The sequence below is a fragment of the Sceloporus occidentalis genome, unplaced genomic scaffold, assembly GCF_023333645.1.
Source record: "Sceloporus occidentalis isolate IW3139 unplaced genomic scaffold, rSceOcc1.0.p SCAF_7, whole genome shotgun sequence".
Taxonomy (NCBI): domain Eukaryota; kingdom Metazoa; phylum Chordata; class Lepidosauria; order Squamata; family Phrynosomatidae; genus Sceloporus; species Sceloporus occidentalis.
The window spans coordinates 11612045-11625029 of NW_028316987.1; the positions used below are offsets into that span (position 1 = coordinate 11612045).

Consider the following 12985-nt stretch of genomic DNA (forward strand, 5'->3'; position numbering starts at 1 on the left):
TTCTTCGTTGTAGAATGGCTAGTTTTTAATGGGTGCCAGCTTGCAGTTCGTTCAGTTTCTATCAGTCACCGAAACAATAATTAGTTGCACTTGTTTCTTGTAAACCTAATTTAATAAGTTAAGAGATGTGGTTCATAGTCTTTTCCAAAAGTAGATTTTCCCCATCATTGGGCCTGCTGGCCTTGGGCATAATTAGACATGTCTTTTCACACTCAAGCAATTTAACCTCTAGACATCCTTGGAAAGTGAGCTGAATGCCAAAGAAGGACAACTCTGCCGACTTATACTAACAAATGACTCATTTAAAAATAGAGGCTACAATTTATCAGGAGAAGATTCCCCCCAAAATAAATTAAAAAACAGAGGTTGTTCCTTGGTAAGTAAGAAAATTTGAATTACGGAGCTTGTCATTAAAACAAATAAATGGACAAAGCACAATTTTCTGTTTAGTGTTTTGTAGAGAAGGTAAGAGACAGAGATTTGCCTTGTTGATTTTCTATTTCTATTGGAATGGGGAACTCCACCTCATGATTATTATGTCTGTGTATTCTAAGATTGTATGTATGTGCCTTCAAGTTGCCTGCTGATTTATGGTAACCCCATGTATTTCATAGATTTTCTTAGGCAAGGAATACTCAGAAGTGGTTTTGCCAGTTCCTTCCTCTGAAATGCAGCCTACAGTACCTGGTATTTGCTGCCAGTAGGGTTGCCATAACCCGGCTGCAACCGGGATTTTCCCGGTTTTGGCAGCACCAGACCCCTTAACTTCAGCACATGTTCAACTACCGGATTTCTCGAATCCCGGTGCTGCTCACCAATTTATGTAACGACACACACTCCTTCACCTTAGGGCAGTCCTATGGAGTTTCCTAATTCCACCCCGCTGCCAACCAATTTATATAATGAACCCTCTATCTTATGTGGCAGATTCACAGTATTATATACTACAGTAGCATGGATAAAATATATATGGCAGACAAGCCTTTAGATAAAACAAAATATGAACTTTATTGAACAAAGGGTTTAAACAGATATGACTTGAACTAAATGGTTTTAAACTGTTCAGGCACGTGTTACTTTGTTACATTTGTACTCTTTATTTCGTTACTGTTATTTTTCTTTCCCCAAATATTCTTCAACCTCCTAAGGACTTCCCTGTCCCTCTTTTAGGCAATTCTTTTTACTAACTCAGCCAGCAAGGCTATAATATCTCTCAAGAAATACTGTAACCGAAACCCCTCTTTTAGAGTCTGGCTACACTGAGTCTCTCTTTCCTAGACTCTCCACAACTAATACGGTCCCTCTCTGGACAAAGCAATTCCCTAACTGACTATTCCCTCAGGAACGTCTGGAACACAGTCCTCTCTTGGACTTGACTGTTCCCTCAACCGCCTAAACCCCAACTGACAAAACCAACTGCCAAGTGGAATCTTCAAATTCCTAAGCCAGCACCTGATTGGCTTAGGGCTTCTGGCTTCTGATCGGCTGGTTTGTAGTCTGCTCGTCACATCTGCCTCTCCGCGGCCTCCTTTAAAAAAAAGTGTCCTACATTTGAAAATGTTGTCCTACGTTTGTCCTGGTTTGGAGGTCCTGACTTATGGCAACCCTATCTGGCAGTCTCCCATCCAAGTGCTAACCAGGACTGACCCTATTTAGCTTCCAAGATCAGACAGGTTCCGGTGCCTTTAGGGTACTTAGGCCTTCAAGATTCTTTGTTGTGTGTGTGTGAACTTTCCAAGTTATTTCCAACTTAGGGTGATCCTAGGGCTGTAAATCAAAAATCACTTGAAAGCACAACAACGAAATTATCATGAGGTTTTCTGGGCCAGATTTGTTCAGAGGGGGTTTGCCTTTGCCTTCTTCTGAGACTGAAAGAACATGATTTCCTTTGTGTCATCCAGTGGGTTTCCCTTGGTGCGGACATGAGAAAGAGCGCTGGTAGCTGCTCCTACCCTTTGGGCTAGAATGGCCCCTTGCCTCCTTGCATCTCGCTGGCAAGTAAAAACATTTGTAACGTGAAGATGAAGGCTTTCATGGCCAGTATCCATATTTTTTTTGCGGGGTTTTTGGGTTATATGGCCATGTTCCAGAAGAGTTTGTTCCTGACGTATCACCAGCATCTGTGGCTGGCATCAGTAGCTGGCTTTCTCTGAAGATGCCAGCCACAAATGTTGGTGAAATGTCAGGAACAAACTCTTCTAGAACATGGCCACATAGCCCAAAAACCCACAAAAAACCTATACAAACATTTTTATTTAAGCAGCTTTTTAACATATAATCAGGACAGGGTTGGTTTGGGTTTTTTTTAATATGAGATGTGTTTTAATGATAATAATTTTTAGCTATGCTTTTAACTTTTCTATGTTTTTGCATTGATTTTATACTATTATAACTAGATGTTTTTAAATCTTTATCGTGATGTTTTAATGTTTTCTATTGAGAGCTGCCTTGGGTCCCTTTTTTGGAAGAGAGGTGGCATAGGAGTGAAATCAACACATAAATAAATTTCCATGGCTGTGTGGGGATTTGCACCCAGGTCTCCAGAGTTGTAGTCCAACACTCAGACCTCCACAAGGTCCTTGTGTGTGTGCGTGTGTTTATGTTGTGCCTTAAAGTCACATGTTGACTTACAGAGACCCTATGAATTTCATGGGGGTTTCTTAGGCAAGGAAGACTCAGAAGTGGTTTTCCTAGTTCCTTCCTATTAAATATAGCCTTCAGCACCAGGTATTTGTTGGTGGTCTTCCTACAAAGTACACTTGTCCCTCTATATTCACTAGAGTTAGGGGCACAAGACCCCCATGACTATGGAAAAACCCGCAAATAACAAAAACACCATGTTTTTAACTGAGAGGACACCTCTCTAGGAATCTCTAGGTCCTCCAGTGCAACTCTGTGGTCAACGTCTGACAGACACTGACCATAGAACTCCACTAGAGGAGCTACAAAGGCCTAGTGGAGTATCCTCTCTAGGAATCTCTAGGTCTTTGAGTGCAACTTTTGGTTAAAGTTGACCATAGAGTTGCGCTGGAGGACCTAGATATTCCTAGAAGGAACATATTAATCAGATTAGTGAATAATCAAATCCCTAAGGGATGAGTGCAATGACTAGGGCTGACTGTGCTTAGCTTCCATGATCAGATAGGATCTGGTGCCAATCCTTGGAGTTGTGCCTTCAATTCGTTTCTGACTTTGGGTGACCCTAAGGCAGTGGTCCTCAAACTGTGCTCTTTTAAGGGCATTTTGGACTTCAGCTCCCAGAATCCCAGACTATTGGCCAACATGGCTGAGGCTTCTGGGAACTGAAGTCCAAAAAAATCTCTTTAAAGGGCAGTTTGTCTATTAAGGTCCAAGACGCACTGCGGAAATAGTCCAGTTTGACACCGCTTTACCTGCCCTGGCTCAATGCTAAGGAACGTTGGGGTTTGTAGTTTTGTGAGACGTTTAGCCTTCTCTGTCAGAGAGAGAGAGAGCGCGCTCTGGTGCCACAAGAAACTACAGCTCCCAGAATTCCATAGCCTTGAGCCAGAAAAGAGTTAAAGCGATGCCAAACCGGGTTATTTCTGCAGTGTGGATGCAGCCTCTAATTCAACTTACTAGTAGTCCTTGCGCATTCAATGGAACTTTCTTCCTTCAGAGCCACACAGAATGAACTAAGGCCCGGCGAGCACTCCTCCTTGCGACGTTCAGCTCCACGGACTGAATATAATAGTTTCTCAACGGTCATTCCAAACAGCAAAGCGAAAGGGAGTCAGAGACAAGATGTCAACGCCCCATCTCTCTGGAGAAACCGGTTCTTTTTTTCGAAAAAATCCGGCAAAAATAACTACTCAGTAGTACAAATTATAGGCGCTATGAAGATAGCCCTCAGTACCAGACAACAGCAACAGTTTTGAATGCACCACGTGAGGCCATAATTAATAGAAGAGAAAATCAATTGGTAAGCCATTGGGGACAAACATCCCTCGCCTCCGTTCCCCTCCTCATGAGGAGATGCAAGTCGGGAAGGGGAGGACAGGGCCCTTGGGACTAGGATTTGGGGTTTTTTGGGGGGGCCCTCGCACGTGACGGCGGCGCCTCTATCGGCCCGTCTAGAGAGCACCTATATTACCAAAATAATGCAGTTTGACACCACTTTAACTTCCAAGACTCAGTGCTATGGAATCCTGGAGTTTGTAGCTTGTTGTGGCACCAGAGGTCTCTGATAGAGAAGTCTAAATATTCCACAAAACTACAAATTCCAGAATGCCATAGCATTGAGTCATGGCAGTTAAACCAGTGTCAAACTGCATTATTTCTGCAGTGCAGATGCAGCCTTAGACTCTATTTCAGTACTGATTTTGTTCTGGCCAAATGCCTTTTTTTAATGTGTGTGCCAGTCTTTTCCCATTCCCCTCAACACCTGAGAATATTGTAGTGGTAATGATGGTGATGATGATAACAGTGATGGTGATTTATGTTTGTATCTCTTGTCATTATAGACACTGGAGATTTTGTAAGAATGGCTGGAGCTAGATTGCAAATCCTTCCAGCCTTTAGTCATCTTGTAAGCTTTTATTGATATTGGGGGGATGAGGAGGGGGAACATAGCACACATGTCTTTGGATTCACCCTTCAGATGTGCAGTTTTTAACCAACTACTACATCTTTTAGCATTTTAAATCATTATTTAATTCTGGAATGAAGTTGGGTTCAGCTTTATTTCATTCGTTTTGTAACCTGGTGCAGTTTCCTGTTTTGGCAATATGCCAAAAATTGCCTCTTTCAGGGAAATGAAGGCTCGATACAGACAGGCCAAAATAAAGCTGCTTCAGGTCACTTTGGAGGTATGGTGTTTCAGTGATGCATGCATCCGTCTGATAATCAAGACTCTACTGTATTTTTCACTATTACTTGTCGCTTTTTTATTTCTTAAAATGCAGATGGCAGACATAATCCAAGAGAATTGTCAGCTTCGTGAACAACTTCGAGAGGCCAACAGAGAGAAAAGACAAGCTGGGGAAAGGATCGATGAACTGGAAAAACAACAAAGTCTGGACATCCGAACCATTCATCAGCTCAGTGATGCCCTTAGACGGGCACTCAGGCTGTAAGTAGCTTTTCTTTTTAAAACATTGAATCTGGCAGTTACACAGGAAAAGACATAAAGGGATGCTTTTATTTTTGACTTCCTGCATGGTAGAATGAATCATAGAATCATAGAATAATCATAGAATCATAGAGTTGGAAGAGACCACAAGGGCCATCCAGTCCAACCCCCCTGCCATGCAGGAAATCCAAATCAAAGCATCCCCAACAAATGGCCATCTAGCCTCTGCTTAAAGACCTCCAAGGAAGGAGACTCCACTACACTCCGAGGGAGTGTGTTCCACTGTCGAACAGCCCTTACTGTCAGGAAGTTCTTCCTAATGTTGAGGTGGAATCTCTTTTCCTTCAGCTTACATCCATTGTTCCGGGTCCTGTTCTCTGGTGCAGCAGAAAACAAGCTTGCTCCCTCCTCAATATGACATCCCTTCAAATATTTAAACAGGGCTATCATATCACCTCTTAACCTTCTCTTCTCCAGGCTAAACATCCCCAGCTCCCTAAGTCGTTCCTCGTAGGGCATGGTTTCCAGACCTTTCACCATTTTAGTCGCCCTCCTTTGGACATGCTCCAGTTTCTCAACATCCTTTTTAAATTGTGGTGCCCAGAACTGGACACAATATTCCAGGTGGTGCCTGACCAAAGCAGAATACAGTGGCACTGTTGCTTCCCTTGATCTAGACACTATACTTTTATTGATGCAGCCTAAAATTGCATTGGCCTTTTTAGCTGCCGCATCGCACTGTTCACTCATGTTCAACTTGTGGTCCACTTGGACTCCCAGATCCCTTTCACATGTTGTCTCTTTAAGCCAGGTGTCCTCCATCCTATATCTGTGCATTTCATTTTTCTGCCCTAAGTGCAGTACCTTACATTTCTCTGTGTTGAAATTCATTTTGTTAGCTTTGGCCCAGCTTTCTAGTCTATTCAGGTCATTTTGAATTTTGATCCTGTCCTCTGAAGTATTAGCTATTCCTCCTAATTTGGTGTCATCTGCAACTTTGATAAGTATGCTCCCAATTCTGTCATCCAGGTCATTGATAAAGATGTTGATTAACACTGGCCCCAGGACAGAGCCCTGTGGGACCCCACTGGTCACTTCTCTCCAGGATGAAAAGGAGCCATTGTTGAGCACTCTTTGGCTTCGACCGGTCAACCAATTACAAATCCATGTAACAGTGACCTTGTCTAGCCCACCTTTTACAAGCTTATTTGCAAGAATGTCATGGGAAACTTTGTCAAAGGCCTTACTGAAATCAAGATATACTATATCCACAGCATTCCCTTCATCTACCAAGCTGGTAATTTTGTCAAAGAAAGAAATAAGATTTGTCTGGCATGACTTGTTTCTCTGAAACCCATGTTGACTTTTTGTGATTATGGCATTGCCTTCTAGATGTTCACAGACTCTCTGTTTAATGATCTGCTCTAGAATCTTTCCTGGTATTGATGTCAGACTAACTGGACAATAATTGTTGGGATCCTCTTTTTTCCCCTTTTTGAAGATGGGGACGTTTGCCCTCCTCCAGTCTGCTGGGACTTCTCCTGTTCTCCAGGAGTTTTCAAAGATTATTGCCAATGGATCCGATATTACATTTGCCAATTCTTTTAATACCCTTGGATGTAGTTCATCTGGTCCTGCAGACTTAAATTCATTTAGATTAACAAATTATTCCTCTACTATCTCTTTACTTATTCTCTATTGAAATTCCCCTATTCTGTCCTCTGCTCCATTATCCTCAGGTTGAGCACCCTTTGACTTTTCTGAGAAGACTGAGGCAAAGAAGGTGTTGAGGAATTCTGCCTTTTCTCTGTCTTCTGTTAGCATTTTGCCATCTTCTCCACGCAGTGGCCCTACCATTTCCTTCTTCTTCCTTTTGCTGCGGACATATCCAAAAAAGCTCTTTTTATTGTTTTTAACCTCTCTAGCAAGCCTGAGTTCATTTTGCCCTTTAGCTTTTCTGACTTTATCCCTACATGTGCCTGCTATTTCTTTGAATTCCTCTTTGGTGATTTCCCCCTTTTTCCATTTCTTATACATGTCCCTTTTAAATCTCAGCTCAGTTGAAAGTTCCTTAGTCATCCATCCTGGTTTCTTGAGACACCTCCCATTTTTCTTTCTCACTGAAACTGTTTGAAATTGTGCCTTCAGTATCTCCCTTTTGAGAAAGTCCCATCCGTCCTGAACTCCCTTATTTTTTAGTATTTCTGACCACGGGATCACCCTCAATACTTCTCAATGGCGGGATACAGACGGGCAAAAAGGGGTGTATTCATGACGTCATGAAGGTAGAGCTTTCAGGCGGGCCTTACCTGAATGCCGCCATGAACACGCCCCCCGCACGCCCCAAGCGGGAAGAGGCGGCATTAAAAAGGTGCTGCTTTTCTCCGCTTCTTTTCCGTTTGATGCGCAGCTGCGCAGCTCTGTCTGTAAGCTGCTGCACCGGTACGTCAGAATTGCTACGCCGCTAATTTAAGTTGCCCATTTAAAAGCTCCGAGTCAGCTGCGTCGCATAATGAGTCGGGGTCCTGGAACATGCGCAGTTTGCAGTCAGGCTTTAATTGCAGCGTCAGCTGCCATGCAGGTGTGGAAGCTGCAGCACAGCTGCAGCGCATTTTAAGACTCGTAACCCTAACCCTAACCCTAACCCTAGAGCAACATGTACGCATGCGCTGCTTGGAAAGTTTGGACTTTAAAGTGAGCCCCTACACACATTCCTGTGCCATTTTCACCTAACAATAAAAACCGCTAAAACTGTAAATATTTACATATATACAAGGGAGGTGATGGGGGATGGCAGGGGGACAGCGGTGGCAGCGGAGACAGCTGTGGCTGTGCATTGCAGATTCAGCAGGAGTGCGGGGACCAAAGGAGAGGAGGCATCTATGATGCTGGTGACACTGGCAAAGTGCAAGCGGACAAGGATGCCAACACCAGCTGATCACCAGCTGGCAGGAGACCACCATTGTTCTTGGACAGAGCGGGGAAAAAAGTTTTAAAGGGGCTTGGGCACTTTAAATGTGCCCATAGGCTTTCTGCCGCCGCTGCTTAGCGCTGCAGCTGCGCAGCTGCGCATCCGCCAGCCGGCAAAGGAAAAAAAAAAGCCCCGTTTTTGGCCGCCCGTGAGGAAGCTGCCTCTCTCTTTGCAGCGTTCTCCAAGGTGGCGGTTTGGAAACTGTGGGTCAGAAACAGCCCCAGGTGAGGCGTCTTCACTGCCCCCCATGTGGAAGCCCCATCTCCTGAGCCAAGCCCCGGGGGCGGGCGGTCTGGAGGCTCCGTATTCAGCAGAATACACCTCCAAGACGTCTTCCCCTGCCCGTTTGTATCCCGCCTAAGTTTACTGAAATATGCTCTCCTAAAGTCTAGAATGTGTGTCTGATTATGCCTGGCTTCTCCTTTCCATTGTATAACAAACTCCAGGAGAACATGGTCACTTCCACCCAAGGATCCCACCACTTGCACCCCATTAACCAAGTCATCCTTGTTGGTTAGGATCAGATCTAAAATAGCTGACCCCCTTGTTGCCTCTTCCACCTTTTGGACCATGAAATTGTCTTCCAGGCAAGTGAGGAATTTGCTAGACCTTGTGGATTTGGCTGAGTTTGACTTCCAGCAAATATCAGGGTAGTTGAAGTCGCCCATTACTACTACATCTCTCTTTTCTGACTGTGTGGTCATCTGTTCTAGAAAGATATCATCCAATTCCTCAGTCTGACTTGGGGGTCTGTAGTAGACTCCCACCATAACATCCTTGTTGTTTCCCTCACCTTTGATTCTTATCCAGATGCTCTCCACCTAGCTTCCATGATTGATGTCCTGGATCTTTTCACTGGTGTAAATATCTCTGACATATAGTGCTATTCCTCCTCCTTTCCTGTTTGGCCTATTTCTCTTAAAAAGGTTATACCCCTCTATTTCCACATTCCAATCATGAGACTCATCCCACCAGGTTTCAGTGATGCCTATTATATCATATTTGCTTTGCTGTACTAGGAGTTCAAGTTCATCTTGTTTATTTCCCATGCTCTGTGCATTAGTGTAGAGGCATCGCAGACCACGGGTCCCATTTACTTGTTGCTTGTGCAAGTTTATTTGCCTCCCACTGTTGTGTCCTTGCACTTTTTTTCTTGTTTCCTCTATGTCTGTTTGACTATTTTCTCCAGCCCTTTCGCCTTCCTTAATATTGTCTCCCTTCCCCACGGAACTCAGTTTAAAGCCCTCCTGATCAAGTTCTTGAGACTGTTGGCAAAAATATTTCTTCCAACTGGCGTGAGATGCAACCCGTCTGTTGCAAGAAGTCCCCCCTCATGGAACCGCAGCCCATGATCGAAGAATCCAAATCGTTCTCAGTGGCACCATCTGCGAATCCAGTTGTTCACATCTGCTATTTTCCTCTCCCTTCCTGGACCATGCCCTTCAACTGGCAGAAGAGACGAGATGACAATTTGTGCATCCATTCCTTTCAGCTTCCTACCAAGTGCCTCATAATCCCTTTTGACATTCTGAATGCTGTGTCTTGCAGTATCATTGGTTCCCACGTGGACCAAAAGGAAGGGGTATTGGTCAGTAGGCTTGACCAGTCTTGTCAGCCTCTCTGACACATCATGGATCTTTGCCCCGGGGAGACAACACACCTCTTGAGACATCTTGTCAGGCCTACAAATCACTGCTTCTGTACCCCTCAGCAAGGAGTCCCCCACTACAACCACACGCCTCCTCCAAGGCTTAGCAGCGACTGTTCCCTTGGGTGGGGCTCTCAGGCTTGCCTGCTCTGTCCCTGAAGTCTGTCCATGCTGCTCTTCTTCGTCCTCCTTGATAAGGGAAAGAGCTTTGAATTGATTCTCTAGCTGCAAGCTCCCAGAACAATCCCTTCTAGGCTTTCTTCTCTGTGTGACATTCCTCCAGCTGTCTGCCTCCTGTGTATGTGAAGTGACCTCCTCCGCTCCAGCAACTTCCTCTGCATGGTAGGGGTTGGACTGGATCATTTCTATGACTTATTTATGACGTTTATCAGATAGGGTCTCTGCCGGGCGGAACTGGGGCTTTCGCGTGCTGGGCGATTCAAATTCACGTGCTAACGTGAATGTACTTTCATACCCAGCATCTTTGGATGTGCGCCCCTTCCGCGGGTCTTTTGAACTGAGTGCATACTGCCTCATCTTTTTGGCGCGTGCACTTAATAAGTGGATTGGCAATATCCGCATTGGGGCTCTGTTCGATGTCAGTGCAAATTGGTCTGGTGTGAATTCCCAGTCCTGAACATCGTCGCCAGACCCCCAGATTCCAACTCTCCCATGATGCCCTGTTGCAATTTGCCCCACTTTTCCTTCCGGTGGTTCTTTCCTCTTGCCAGTTCCAGGGAAGCCGGGGGAGGAGCGCTCTTGGCGCAGAGGAGAAGCAAGGTTGCGGCCCTTTCTGTTTTTTTTTTTTTGTTTGTTTGTTTTTGCAGGTTTGAGCATGTTTCGCTGTTGCAAAGTGGGGTTTAAATTTACTAGATTGTGACGGGGGGGGTTAGGGTTTCCTCCAATGTTCTTTCTGCTCCTCTCCTTCGGTCTGCAACCCATCCATCATCCCCTGCCTTCTCCCTGGGGCCCATCTGCACCTCTCCTTCTGCCTGCCACCGATCCCATCATCCACTGCCTTCTCCTAGGCCCCCTATCTGCCCCCTTATTTTACCTGCAACCCATCCCATCATCCTCTGCCTTCTCCCCAGGGCCCTCCTTCACCTCTCCTTCTGCCTGCCACCGATCCCATCATCCACTGCCTTCTCCTAGGCCCCCTATCTGCCCCCTTATTTTACCTGCAATCCATCCCATCATCCCCTGCCTTCCCTCAGGGGCCCTTCTGCACCTCTCCTTCTGCCTGCCACCAATCCCATCATCCACTGCCTTCTCCTAGGCCCCCTATCTGCCCCCCCTATTTTACCTTGGACAAGTCACACTCTCTCAGCCTCTGAGTATGGCAAGGGTGAACCCCTCTGAACAATCCTCCCATGAAAAATCTTGGGGGTATATACACAGACCCACTTGCACACCTTGGAGCAGGGGTAGGCAACCTGCGGCCCGTGGGCCGGATGCGGCCCGGCGAGGCCTTGGGACCGGCCCCAGCCCAGTCCTGCCGCTGATTGTCGCCGGGGCCTTTGGCCTCTTGCGCGCAGGGGCAAGGGGGGCAATTGTCTATAGACGCCTCAGAAACATGCATTTATCTTAACATATTTAAAAAAATCGGCAATTTTTTTCACGTGTCCTCCACTTTTTTAAAAAAAGTATCCACCATTTGAAAAATGTCCTACATTTGTCCCGGTTTATTTATTTATTTAATTTTTTTTAAAAAAAAAAAATTATTTAATTATTTATTTTTTGCCTTCAGCCCCCCCAGTTGTCTGAGGGACAGCAACCCGGCCCCCAGCTCAAAAAGGTTGCCTACCCCTGCCTTGGAGTATACACACCTTCGTTTATACCAATGCATATATTTCCATGCACACACTCAAAAATATCTGCATGTATACATATACCCATGATCCGGTATGTTTGTATATCTATCACAAAAGGCCACAGTTACACCCAATTATTCAGGTCTATACCCAGATGCCAAACAGACACTACATGTGCATTTGCTTTCTAGTGCTGCTTGCCTTGGCTTTTGGTATCAGGATCTGTGCATGTCTATAGGTGTACGAGGATGTTGATATGACTACTAAGGTCCACAATAGCCATACATGCTTAGCTGTTGCTAGCATGTGCATATATATGATCGCTCATAGCTATAGTTATCTACCCGCCTGTATACCTTCCTGTACATGTATGAGTGTTTCTGGGTATGATTTCAAGTAATATTGCTTTGTCTGCATTTCTTTTCAGATCCTGCAGCACACTGGGGATGACATTTCTGGTCACTGCAGCATCTGAAGTTGGGACCCCCGCTTTTTGCTGGACTTGCTTGGGAGGAATTCCTTGCCCTGTCTATCCTCAGTGTGTTCTTCCGAACTTCCCCGGCACCAACTTGTACAAAAACCCGGGAGACAAGCAATAGTTAAATAAAAGATTTTAATTATGCTTTTTGGTCTATCTATTTACAAAACTGCCAGATATATATGCATACATACATACACACACACACACACACCCAGACACAGAGCATATGTGATTACATATGTATGAATATATATAAATATTTATATATACACATACATGGACACATATATACATAGACACATATATACACATACATTCAGAAACGCACACACATACCTACAGCAAATTACGTTGTATATATTCTCCATATATATATATATATATATATATATATGCATATATAAATATAAATACATAAACATATATATATTTTCATACCTATGTGTACATACATACATACTCACACCCATACCCACACTCTCTCTCTCACACACACCCCAACAGCTCCAGGGCATAAGTAGTTGTGTGTGTGTTTGTGTGTATATATATATATACTGTATATGTATATACACGCACACACAGAGAACATGTAGTAACAAAATTATAGACATACATATGCATTCATATATATATGCAAACCCACAGAGAACATGAAATTACATATATATGCATATGTATATGTGAGTGTTTACTGACACGCAAACAGCCAACATGTACATATATATGCGCACATATATAAATATATACAAACACACTCACACACAGAGCATATATAATTCTATGTGTGTATATATTTTTCATATGTATGTATACATACACACACACACACACACCTACAGCAAATGTAATCATATATATGTCTCCATATACAGTCAGCCCTCCTTATACACGGATTTGCCATGCGCGGATTTGAGCATAGGCGCATGGCAAATCCGGAAGTTGTCCCCAACTTCCCTGCCCTGCCCTCTTTCCTTCCCTCCCTCCC

The 12985-nt window shown here is 44.4% G+C and overlaps 1 long non-coding RNA gene across 2 annotated transcripts; it reads left to right on the forward strand.

Moving 5' to 3' along the window:
• Window positions 1-1446: 1446 nt before the first annotated feature.
• LOC149309184 (uncharacterized) lies at window positions 1447-12140 on the forward strand. Of its 2 annotated transcripts, none has more exons than XR_016281830.1 (4): window positions 1447-1488; window positions 3638-3940; window positions 4923-5089; window positions 11947-12140. It is a non-coding gene; the product is annotated as an uncharacterized LOC149309184 (long non-coding RNA). The 2 variants fall into 2 exon arrangements; XR_016281829.1 differs by lacking the exon at window positions 1447-1488 and adding an exon at window positions 1517-1690.
• The last annotated feature ends 845 nt before the right edge of the window (window positions 12141-12985 follow it).